Below are 12,382 nucleotides of genomic sequence, written 5' to 3' on the forward strand. Positions count from 1 at the left end.
AAACTAAAACAACTGCAGAGAAATCACTTAAGTCACTGCTGAGATGCATCAGTTTCTGGTAATGCATAAAAGCTAATTAACAGTGCAGTGAATTGGAGGTGATTCAGAAGGAAACATTATTAGATGAGAAAGTACAAAAGAAAGTGAAATGTATTTCATCTTACTGACAGAGAATAGGTAAATATCTACAAATGTCCAGAAGCAACCTTGATAGCAAGGAGGAAGAGTTTGTCTGGAGATGTTCTCTGGGGTGCTGTGTCTGTAGGAATAATAGAATAAAATAACAGGTGGTCATGTTGTGAAGTAAAAGATTAAGGGCTTTTCTGTGCCAGTGTCTGGCAGCTATTGTGGCTGCATCCATATAGCCCCTTAACGCAAATAAGAAAATATTTCTACTGATGAGGTAAAAGCAGCCAGAAATACTTTCTTGAAAATATGAGTGAGGATTATCTTCTAGTTATACTTGAATAAAGAATATAATATAATATAATATAAATAAAATAAAATATAGGCATAATTTAGAGAAGGGCTGGCAGTGCATAGAGGCTGCACTGTTACTTGGGCTTTGCAGCAGTATGACAGATTATCACCAAATCTGTGACACCCAAGAGGGACCATCCCAGCAATTTTCCCCATTGCCTTAGACAAAAGGAGCTTCCCTTTGCCAAGTTTGGCTGGTTCACTTGGTAGAAAGTGCTCAAGTGGGACTCCCCTTGGGAGTTCCCATCCTGGTGCTAATCTAGAAGTAGCCAGGAAATAAAAAAAGGAGGAAAGACAGGATCAATAAAGTAAATGAGGTGAGGAAGCAACATGAAAGCAACAGAGACAAACCAATTAAAATGAAAAAGGAGGGCTAAATCTGCTCCCTGGCCAGATGTGTCCCTGGAGCCTCACCAGTGCAGTCCTAACCACAATGGATAACCTGGTGGAGTTAAGGCATTCCCTGAAACACAACGTTTCTATACAGGACATTTCAGCAGCATGGTGATGTCTTCTGAAAATCAGCTGGGTGGTGTGTGTTATCCAGCCTCCCCTGAAAAACCGGTACCTTAATGTTGGTATGGGTCATGATGAGGTTAAAGATTTTAAGTGCTAAGCCACACATACACCCCTGCAATTAATTTGACTACAGTGTACCGAAATCTAATTTATTTTCTTATCATCTCACAGCCATTAAATTGCTAGGGTTGAGCTGTATAAATGCTTTAAAGAAAGGCAGCTTCTAGTCACTAAGGGATATGGCAGAAAATTTGCCTTTCAAGCTTCGTTATGTAATGCCAACTTATTTTAATTAGAATTTTGCTCTCAAAGTCCCACTTTACCTAAGTAGCATGATCCTTGAAACACAATGGAGATCTCTGATAGCACAGGCAATCTATCTGCTTCTCTCAGCAGGTGCTTGGCCTTTGGTGTTATGTCTCTTAGGCATGTGAGCCCCCAGCAGCTCCTTGCAGTGTTGTCTATTATTCGTGCTTACTCAGAATGGGTCTTGTTCTCTGCTATCAGAAGTGCAAGAAATGTCTGTGTAAGCATTGCACAGCTTTAATTCTCCTGCAGAAGAGTGGTCCTCTGGGAGGAAAGTCAAATAAACAGCAGCCTAAACTGTACTCCAGATAGCTGAAAACCAGGAACAGGACCAAACCCAATTATTTACAAGATGATGCTGATGTTAGTCTTTTCTCAGTAAGAAAAAACAAGTAGAGATGATTTTTTTTTTAAGTAAGTAAATTCCAGCTAATTAAAGGTTTCCCTTTCTTCCAATCTTGCTTGAGAGTTATTGCTGTATTAAAGTCTTTGGCAAACATCAAAAAGGTGTTGTGGTTTAACCCCTCAACGTCTATAGCCAACTGCATCATCTTCCTATGTTTTCTGTGACACATCCTGTTGCAGAACATGGAGACTTACTTGGGCAGGCATTGAAAGTAATTTCCATGCAAAACCCCAAAAGAAACTGTACATTTGTCATATCATGAAAGGGTAATTTGTGTATGTAGGTGACAACAATCCTGTTCTATTTTTTGTCCCAGCATTCTCGCACTTCAAACAGAGCAGACCAAACAATTTGTTTCCATGTAATTGTGTTAAGCCTACAGGCAGCTGAAATTCCTGATAATTGTGCTATGCTTTGTTATGATGATGAATTACAGGGTATGTTTCTGCCGTGCTCATTAGTCTGTCTTTGCAGTCCTCACCCTGCATGTGCACTAAGATAAATTAGGCACTGACCCTGAAAGGCAGTGTTCTGATGAACCATATTGTTTTGAAGTACCTGTTTTGTTTTGTTTTGTTTTTTAATTTTGCTTTTTGACATCACTTGCTCTTTTGATTCTGAAAATGGGAGATATGATTTTTTCTTCACCCTGTTTTAGAGATTTGAAACTTTATAGAACATGTCATCCTTTAGACAAAAAACAGGAACCAATCTCAAGAATAAGTGCCTTACAAAAACAACATGACAATCTTACATATAGACATTGAGAACTGTTTTGGAAAAGAAGGAAAACAATCTTGGAGCAAAATAAAAGTGTTGTACCTGTCTGGAGAGAGGATATCACTGATAAATATTCAGGATTATATAGATTGGGAGGCAAATTTGAAGCTATTTAGGGAAAAAGGACAAGCAAGGTAATAATTGAGAAATTCAACCTGTTGTGAGCATTTGCAGTAGTTTACTGCGTGAAATGCTTTCTTCAGAGAGCAGACACTGCAGTCAAGTAAGAAAAAAAATGTAATCATGCATCTGCAGCACGTCTTCTTTCTCTCAGTGGACACTACTCTTTTTGCCAGATATGGCGCACTCATAAGATGTAGGATGGGAAGAAGCTCAAAGACCTTACTCATTTGTCTAAGAAAATCTAATCTAATAGAATAGCTAACCACTTGATGGATAAATTACATTGTATACCTATGTATATTTACCACATCCATAATCATATGTACTATGGTCAATGCCTATGAAAATGCTGTGGTGGTGACCTTTTTAGGGAAATTGGTTTAGGGAGCTGATTTTTACACAATATTAGGTTATTGGTAAAATTCCTTTTTTTTTTTCTTTTTTTTTTTTCCTTAAATTATCTTTTAAACAGGCATCTTTTTTTTTTTTTTTTTCTCCCCCTAATATGATATTGTGCTTCTGTCTGGATACAGTGCCTCAGTGCTTCATGTCATTTTGATGCCTGAAGTCTCAATTTGCCAATATTCTGGCAATTTATCGGTAAGGGCATTAGCAACAAAGTATTTGAAAACATCCGAACAATCAGAGGTTACTGGCTAACTCCATCCATGCTCCAAGTTCCTCTAAATTTGCCATCTACTAAGTTTGAATGAAGAAGCTGAGATGTGAATTTTTAGCTTAAATATTATCTTGTGATAACACATGTAGATGTCTTGCAAACGAGAACTGATATGAAATGTGGAGTGAGTTAACTCATGACTGTCTAAAGCTGACTGTATAGATATTCTTTAAAGTTACTCCTAAGCCCTGAAATCACTTTTCTTTAACCCTTTTCAGAGTGTTTACTGGTACTTTCTGCTTGACCAGTTCTGAAGACAACAGATGCTACACATCCTTGTAATCTCGAGGGACATATATGAGTGTGCCTGTGATGTGATTTTCTCCTGTTAGTCTCCTTTTGAATTGCAGGATGGAAACCATCATAAGCCACTTCTTACCAGTGATGCATATACTATGGCAATAACATTGCCTTTCTAGTTAAAGCTCCTGTTCAAGTACCCAAATTCCAGATATTCAGCTGGCAACAGAAATACCTAAATTTGTTATGCCTACATGTAGAAATTTATTTGTGGGTTAGAGGGTTGCTTCAGTCACCCACACACAAGGAATTGCTGCCATTTCAGATGCCCTTGAGTATACAAAACATCACGATGGGTCTAGGACACCCATTGCCAGCCGGAGAACAGGCAGGTTACTCTCTCTAGTCTCAAATAGTACTGCCGCCCTCTGTGTGGTCCCTTATTAGAGCCAATAAAAATCTAGTGTGGAGTCACGGGATCTGAGCGAGTGATTCAGATAAGCAGCTGCTGGTTCACTGAGTTAGCGTAAACTGAATTGTGCTCTGAGTCACATTGGCTAGATATCTGCAGAGTATAACAGAGTATGAACAACTGATGCATATGTAAGCATTTACATGTATATAGCTGTATGTAGATATCCTAAGCACAAAATATTTTGAACAGTCGATAAATTAATTTTTTTTGAATTTGAAGGGATCATTGCAGAAGCTTTCTCTCTGTACTAATGCAAAGTAATCAGAGCATCTCTAAAGTATAAAGATCGCATGGGGAAGTATCTGTCCTATGGAAGGTTGTAACTGGATACTGAGGTATTTACCTTCTATACAAATACTAACATATAAGGCAGACCAACCAACAAATGACCTATCAGTTAGGTATCCAAAGGAGTCTATTGCTTTAAAACGAGATTTTAAAAAAATAAAAAATAAAATACTAGAAGACACACTAATGATTGGTGAGATATTTGAAGGAGCTAAGCAGTAACTAGACAAAACAGTGTTATCACTGTTTTTGATTGCTCTGATTCCAGTGGCTTTGTGAGAGTGATTTCCCATTCCTTGTTAATGAAGACCTAACAGAAAAGGTGCACCATTTCTTTCAGTAATAGATTTTTCAGGGACTAAAGGGCTGAGCTTTATGTACTGTTTCTGTGCTACAGGGCTGGCCTTATTGCACTGAAGACTGAGGTGCAGTAGCATTCACATGTGCAAAATTTAATTACTCTGATTTATCAAGCAATTATTTTTCCTACTAGTTTTATTCAACTGTGGGAGATCACATCCTTTCTTTGAGCAAAATGAGTGCATTTGCCCTAGGAGGCAATTTGCCATTCACAGATGAATTCTCTTTAATAGTGACTTTGTCTTTTTTTTTTTCATTTTCAAATAAAATTACATTCTCAATTTGTTAGTAAATTTAAGTAGTTAATTTGTTAGTATAAGAGAAAAGCAAATTCTTTACTGCATGATGACACGGCTTCTGTGGGAAGGTGATTCCCACCCAAGCCTACCTTTTAGACCATCACGTTAAGCCATGGTGGTGGAAGATGGAAATTTTGTGTTTAAAACGGAAGCCTGGAGAAGGTCTTGTATCCAGAGTTTTTAGTTCCTGCATGAAAGCTCTTAACTCCTAATCTATAACATAAATTACAATGATCACTTCTACTTCTCACCCATTTAAATGAATAAAGGAGCTTTCTGCTTCCAAAGTAGTTGATATAAATGCTGATTTCCAAGAGACAGTTTGTAAGTGTTCAACATGCACAAGCTTTTAGTGCACAGTTTCAATGAAGGGGGCAGTTTGTTGTCTTGTCAGTATACCCATGATTAGCTCAGTGCTCAGTATATTTTCTGATGATTGTCTCTCCCATTCAGAAGCGTCTAGCTCTTCCTTGCATCAAGGGTATCTGCCTTTTTTTTTTTTTTTTTTTTCCATCAGGGATCAGATCCTTATTCTGAAAAATTAGCCTGGATAGGGGGGGTGAGTTGCTACATTGTCCTGCTTCCACAGTCCTGAGGATAAAGACATGCCTTCTTTTAGAACCTTTAAAAATGTCCATTAAGCCATTAAGGATGAACCATCAATTACAGAATGATTAATTTTGTATCAGTCACAAGATGAGACTTGCATATTGTAAAAGATCTTGGGGATGAGAACTTGACACCATCCTTCACTCCTTGTCCTTCCATGTACACTGAATATTCTCCAGTATTTTGATCATTTCACTTTTAACATTTTTCCATTGCCAACTTCTGTTTTCCTCATTTGTAGTTTCATGTAGTTTCATGTTCTAAAGTGTTGTGTTAAATTGCTGCTTATATCTTCCAATTTATGTGGAGCATCTCATCATGTTTCCCTTTTTACCAAATTTCCTTTTACTTTTTTGCATTGCTATTTATTGCATACATATAAGGTGACATCTAACAAAGCCAGTAACTGCTTTCACTGGATCCCTTTCACACATTCTGAGAGCAGAAAACAGCCTAATTTTCATTAGAAAAACCATCCAGTTGGAACAAAAGTAATTAGGATGCAGCAGAAAATAATCCATGTGGACCACAACAGGAGAGAGATGTTCTTCATGTGTGTTTTTTTTTTTTTTTTAATTATTATTATTTTTCCTTTTCTCTTTCATTTTTAAATCTTCAGAGCTTTCACTTGACTAATCTGTATTAGATGCATGTGAATATCCCAGAATCACAGAAGGCTGAGGTTGGAAGGGGCTTCTGGAGATTGTGCAGTCTAAACCCCTGATCAAAGTAGGGTCAGCTACAGCTGGTTGCTCAGGGTTTTGAATATCTCCAAGGATAGAGAATCTATAGCATCTCTGGGCAATGTGTTGCAGTATTCAGCCAATACAGTACAGTACAGCAATACTGCAATGTGCAATGCGTTGCAGTATCGTATTTCACTTTGAGCCAACTGCCTCTTGTCCTTTCAGGGACTCATGTTCAGTATTGTAGCACAACATTGTGAAAGAAAGGTTCAGTAGTATCTTTAATAACACAGTGAGCAAATAATTATGTTATCTGTTTATAGTGTCACAAACAGCCAGAAGAAGCCATCAGAGCCATGTCAAATCTCCTCCAGAAGAAAAATCTTAAAGTCAGTAATTTCTACATAAAGTCAAATAATTATCTGTTTCAAAACAGTATATTTCACAGGTACAACTCATATCTTTGAGTAGTATTAAATGAGAATCTGATACATCCATTGGTGATTTATTCCAGTAGTAATTTGCCTTTAACTAAAAATGTAGAGAAAAACAAATGATGAATTCACAGAAAATGAACCAGGAAGGGACCCAGGATACTGTCCTCCTTACCTGCCACTGAATCATTTAAGCAATTTTGATATATGTTTGCCTGATTTTTTCTCTGATAAACCCCAGGGATGGAAACTGAGCTGCTTTTGTGGACAGTTCTGGTTGTTCAAAAGTTTTTGCAGTGCCTGGTTTAAATTTCCCTTGTTGGTATTTAAGTGTGAAACTTCTTGCTTTGTCCCCAGTGGTCATGGAGAGCTGCTTAGTGTCTTCATTTAGTTTACACAGCTACCCTTTTTATATATAAAAACTGTTAAATCTCTTTTCAGATTTCTTTCCTTTAGATAAAATGACCCCTTTAACCTTTCTTGAACAATGTGGTCTTGAATTCTATCATTCTTACTGCTCTCTTAACTTCTTCCAGATGGCCTGGCTTATTCTTGACGAGCAGTGCTTGTAAATGAAAACATACTCCAGTGAATCCTGCACCAACCCTTGCAGACAGCCTTTCATTTAGGCAGTTTGTTTGTATTTGGCAGTGTTACTGGCACATGCTCAGATCCAATCCACTTTAATCCTCAGACCTTTTACAGAAGAATAGATCTGTCATTCCCTAACCTCTGTTTTTGTAGTGTAATCCAAGTGTATAGCCTTTTTTTTTTTTTTTTCCCTTCCCCCCAAAATTAATCCTGTTTCTTCAGGAGAGTTCTCTAACCTCACAGGTTTATTTGGTGTTTTAGTCCCAGCCCTTATAGTGCTTGAAACTTCTATTTTGGTATGATCTCCATATATAATAAATATATTATTATATTAATTAATAATATATATTATATATTATATTTATTATATGTCTATACTGTCATGCAAACTATTTATGAAAATACAGTGTAATAGCAGACTTAGAATGAATTTCTTTAGATATTTTTTTCAAAAAAATCTTCTTTTTAAAGTTCTTCCTTGAAACTTGCTGGTGACTACTATCACAAAAAGGATACTCAGCTGACTGAAGTTTAATTTTGTTTTCTCATGGATATTTTTGTCTACTTATTTTCTACTGTTACATATCAATAACGACACTTGATCATTTTCCTAAAAAATATAATTAAGTTTATTTAACATGATTTGTTCTTGAAAAGTATATGTTGGCATCTACCTACGTCTTTCCTGTCTTTTAGATGTATGAGAATGATTTGTTTGACAATTTCTTACAGGATTTTTCTGGAACTGAAATTATCTGAGTTTTGTTTTCTCCTTTGTAATGTCTCTTCTGCATTTTTTAGAATAGGTGTAGGATTTGATTTTTCCCAGTTCTGTGAAACCGTACTTATTTAATCATTTGTCAGCCCTGAGATAAAAAACTGGCAGAAGTAAAATACCCACCGAGTTTTCAGCAAGCCTAACTTTTTTTTGAAACCTCTATTTTACCTATTTTCCTGCCAGTGTTCTGGTTTTATTACTCATCTCTCTGCCTCTGATGCTAATTTTGTTAGCTGTAAGGTCACAGTTGGCCTTTTTAGTGAAGACAGAAGCAAAGATGTCATTAACAGTGACCTTCTAATGACTCTTGTTGAGTAATAGACTAACATTTTTCTTAAACTTCTACTACTAATAATGGAAATATAAAGTATTTTCTCCTGCATTTTATTTTCTCACAAGTTACATTTTGCCTTTCTGATTTTATCCCTAGACTGACGATACTCTAGTTCTACGATACTCTAATTTGTGCCCGTGATTTGTGGGGTTTTCATCTATTTATTTATTTATTTTTAAATAACGGCGCTACCAGCTCTCTGCAGTTCCTTTTTTCATTTTTACTGACATTGTGTAAAAATCTAGTACTTCCATCTCCCAGAGTTTATTGCATTCTGATGTACTCATCCCTGTGATTTATTATGCTTCTGTTCTTCTTGCTAACTGGCCGAGGATGGTCAATTCTGTCATCTATTTCCTGGTCACTCTCAGACAAGTTAATTTGCATCTGTTCATTCTCAAGTAGTTCTTCCATAGTGCCCAGAAGTACAGTCAGAAGACCTCTTCCTTTATTTAGTTTCTTCACCTTTTACAGAAACAAAAATGTCACTATGACATTTCAAGACTTTGTTGCCAGTGAGCTCCTGTTACCTTCCTTTCCCTGTGGTTGTCTGGGTAATGAAAGAGTTCCACCACAAACCAAAGCTCTCTGGTGCTCTTCAGGATTTTGCCGTTTTCCCAGAATATGCTTCATCCATCAGGTCTTTGACTAGACCCAAAACTTGACAGCATTATTTTCTAATTATCTTCCACATTTCAGCTGGTTTCTATTTGCAAATCTCCTACAATTCAGAAGAAAATCAATATACCCATGAAACAGGGAAACACCTCTTTTGTTTTCTTTTTCTGCAGGAGCTGAACAAGATACATATTTATTCTGCTAAATAATTGGGCAGCATTACAGCATTAAAATACTGATCACTTCTGAGTCAAATTATCTGTTGGTATAACTCTGATGAACTTCAACAAAATTTCTCCAGGAGAGAATATCACCTTTTTTGCCCATTGAAAAGGAGGAAAAATATGCAAATCTTTTTTATAAAATCAGAAGTTGTTTTAATTTAAATTTAAGAGCTCTCAAAACATTTGTGACATCTTTTCTGACCTCAGTAATTGTTACTCTAAACATTATATTCAGGATATTTCATAGACTTAAAATAATAACATTTTAAAAAAAAGGTTTATAGACAGGAAATGGAAAATCTAGAACAAAGACAAGCACTTATCAGATCTTGTGGGTACTACATTAAAAGACAATGAGGATTTCCCCTTTGTATGATTAAATCAGATTTTAATAACTAGGTTCTTCTGCACAACTGCAGTCATTTTTTCATTACTAATGTAGAAGTTTTAAAAAAATGTTCTTCTAAAGATGAATGGAGAAAAAAATTATATTATTATTGATTTCCTTAAACTTGTCTCATATGATGGATATACAAAATGGAAATATAGAAATTCCTTAAGCTGTGACAGGAAATACAAATCATGTGAATGGAAAGGAAGTTGCACTGGAATAAAGACATTTCAGAAGATAATGAGTTCACTACAAAACGGTCTTTATTAATAATTTTTCTATAACTCTGATGTCAGTGGAGCACCTGGTAAGACACGGAAAAATGCATGTGGGTACATCACTTTTTTTCTCCCACTAGTAACTGAATATGTAATCAGGCTGTTGGCAAACTGAATGCAGTGAGAGGGGGAAGAACAGAAAACTCTGTGTTCAGCCTGGAGTTAGTTTTCTGATTAGTACAAATGGGGGGAAAAAAAAAAAAGTCAACCATAAAAGGACCCATGTAACTGACTTGCTCTGATACTTCAGTTCTGAATATTCCACTCTGAATTAACATGTTTAGCTAAGGGTGAAGACTTAAGCTAAAGTGACTGTAGGCATTATCGTCTACAATGATCAACATAATGTGTCTTCTGGATCTCAAATGTGATCAGGGAAAGTCTAATATGTTGTGTGAAGGAGAGTTTAACTCTATGGTGTTTCAAAAAAAAATTCTTTAAAAGAGGGCCTGGTGCCTAGGGAGAATTTATTAGGGCTGCGAGTGACCTGCTAACTGGAGTGACCTGTTGCATTCACAGATATTGTTCTCAAAGAGTGTGTTCACAGTGCAGCAGACACCAAAACTAAAAGCATCTTTGGAAATTTCATCACAGAATATGTGAATACATCCTGCATCTGTGTTTTTCATCTTTGTCCCTGTTCTTTTTTCCTAAAGTGCACCTTGTACCTCATGTGCACTGGAAATCAAATTTAGGAATTACATAATTGGCTACAAGAGGGTGGAGTGACTGCCTTATGGGGTCATCTCCTGCTGTGCTACTTCACAGTAAATCTGAATTGATTCCTATTTCAATGAAAGAGATCTCTAGAGGAAAATAGAACAGACTTTCTTTCCTACTTTTTAATGTTGAAACTGGAAAATATGAAGTCAATTCTCAGGTGAGTCAGGAAAATATCCCAAAAGAACTTTTTGATGTATTCACCCTACTTTACATTAAATTAGATTTTTTTTTTTTAATTTCCCTAAGTTAAGCAATTAGTATTCCTTCTACTTTTTTTCAACTTTTTTTTTTTTTTTTTTTTAATACAGAAGCCAGGTATAATAGTTACGGAAGGCATGGGAAGTATCAGACTTAAGGAACAAATGTAAGGTACTGGTTATAATTTTTTTTTCAGGTTAGGCTAACAAAATTGATAAACTGAAATTTACTTATTGCTTTATTCTTCATAACATCCCCTTCTGGTGGAAAACCACACAGCTTTCAAGTTTCTGATGAGTAAAATATCTGTATTCTGCGTTGAGTTGTACTATGCATAATATGAGCTCTAAAATTGTTAGATTGATAGAAGGGATTCTTTTCTTGCCTACGAAATTCATATCAACATTTTTAGCTTTCCACATCTTTTCTTGCTTTGTATCTAATAGATATTCTCTTATGATTTATTAAAAGCTATAGAACATGTATTTTGTTAAAACTATAGAGAAATCAAGTACTGTAACAATGAGATATTGTATAAAAGGATAGAGAAATATTTATGCAGATTCCTGTGGAATTTTTATATGTTTGTTGCATATAAATTAGCCCTATAACTTCAGTGAGGACAGACAAGAATAAATAAGTTCTGAGAACATAAAAAGTTAAAGTTTTAAATAACTTTGTGAAGGACAAAGCCAAAAAACTGGTAACAAATAAAATATATTTTTTTCCTTTCTTCATCAGTTTAGTTATAAATACCCCAATAGTTTATGAGATATACATACCTGAAAGTGTGAAGACTGTGAGATTAAAAGCTTTCTAAGTGGACATGCTAGAGAAAATCTCTCTGTAAATTCAGTTTGACTGAGGGCTCTCTCTTTGTTCTGGATTTCATTACAAAAGCTTTGCAGAATTCCAATAAATAATAATTTATGATGTAAATTTTATATCAAAGTACAAATGAGAACAGAATTTGCTTTATTGTATTCATCTTGAAACTGTTTATATCAGAAATATAACTCTTTGTAATGATCATCCACGCAATGATGTTGTATTTAATGAGGATCGGTTGAGAGAAGTTTGTAGAGAAGATGTTTAGAAAGAGAAATACAATGTAATAAATTAAATATACTGCAGAACTAGGTAATTTCTCCTGATGTCTGTGCATACTTGCTGAATTTATTTACAGTCTATGACACAAAGTATACATTTATGAAAAAAAGTTAATGGTTCTCTTCAAGAGAATGTATATAACATTACATTTTTAAAATGTTGGATGAACATTAAAGTTGCAAAAGCCAAGAAAAAAAAAAAAGCAAAGTTTGAAAATTCATGATTAGTGAAAGAACATGCACATCGTATACTGCATGCATATAGTATGAGAAGGGGACTCTTTTATTTACAGCTTACTGAATATCATATTAGGGTTGTATTCAGTAGATAATGCTTTGGTAAATGGGACTTTCTTCAGAGATAATCACTCCTCTAAAATATAATCATTATTCCATTAAAAAAAAAAAAAAACCACCAAAAAAAAAACACAACAACCCAAACCCTCAAGTTCTT

At 35.4% G+C, this 12,382-nt stretch overlaps 1 protein-coding gene across 16 annotated transcripts in view; it reads left to right on the forward strand.

Annotated features, from left to right (window-relative positions):
- Positions 1-12,382, forward strand: part of TUNAR (transmembrane neural differentiation associated intracellular calcium regulator) — a 163,524-nt gene that overhangs the window by 105,302 nt on the left and 45,840 nt on the right. The gene's annotated exons all lie outside the window — the stretch shown is intronic.

This window comes from Anser anser (genome assembly GCF_964211835.1).
Source record: "Anser anser genome assembly, chromosome: 5".
Taxonomy (NCBI): Eukaryota; Metazoa; Chordata; class Aves; order Anseriformes; family Anatidae; genus Anser; species Anser anser.